This window comes from Mytilus galloprovincialis, chromosome 2, assembly GCF_965363235.1.
Source record: "Mytilus galloprovincialis chromosome 2, xbMytGall1.hap1.1, whole genome shotgun sequence".
In the NCBI taxonomy this organism is placed as follows: Eukaryota; Metazoa; Mollusca; class Bivalvia; order Mytilida; family Mytilidae; genus Mytilus; species Mytilus galloprovincialis.
The window spans coordinates 50481249-50481609 of record NC_134839.1 but is presented as its reverse complement, the minus strand read 5'-3'; positions in this window follow the sequence as shown (position 1 = coordinate 50481609).

Below are 361 nucleotides of genomic sequence, written 5' to 3'. Positions count from 1 at the left end.
GGATAACACCAGAAATGTTCCAAATGATTTACATTATAAAAAAAACTGTATAACAAATCCCGCAAACGGTCCCTAATTACATTTTCGTGAACCCTAATTTATTTAGAAATATATTAATCTATATATTGGTTTTTATTTACATAAATAGATATAGTATTGTTACACATAATACATTCTAAAATTTACGAATAGAACATGAAATATTTTTTTAAATGAATTGCTCGTTTTTGAGAAATAACTAACTTGATCATGCTGTTCAAGGACGTATATGTTAGTTATATGTCCTTGTGCTGTTACAATGATTTATATTAAGAATCAGTTTGACAATAATTGGAACTAATAGATAAAGGGGCTTGCAACT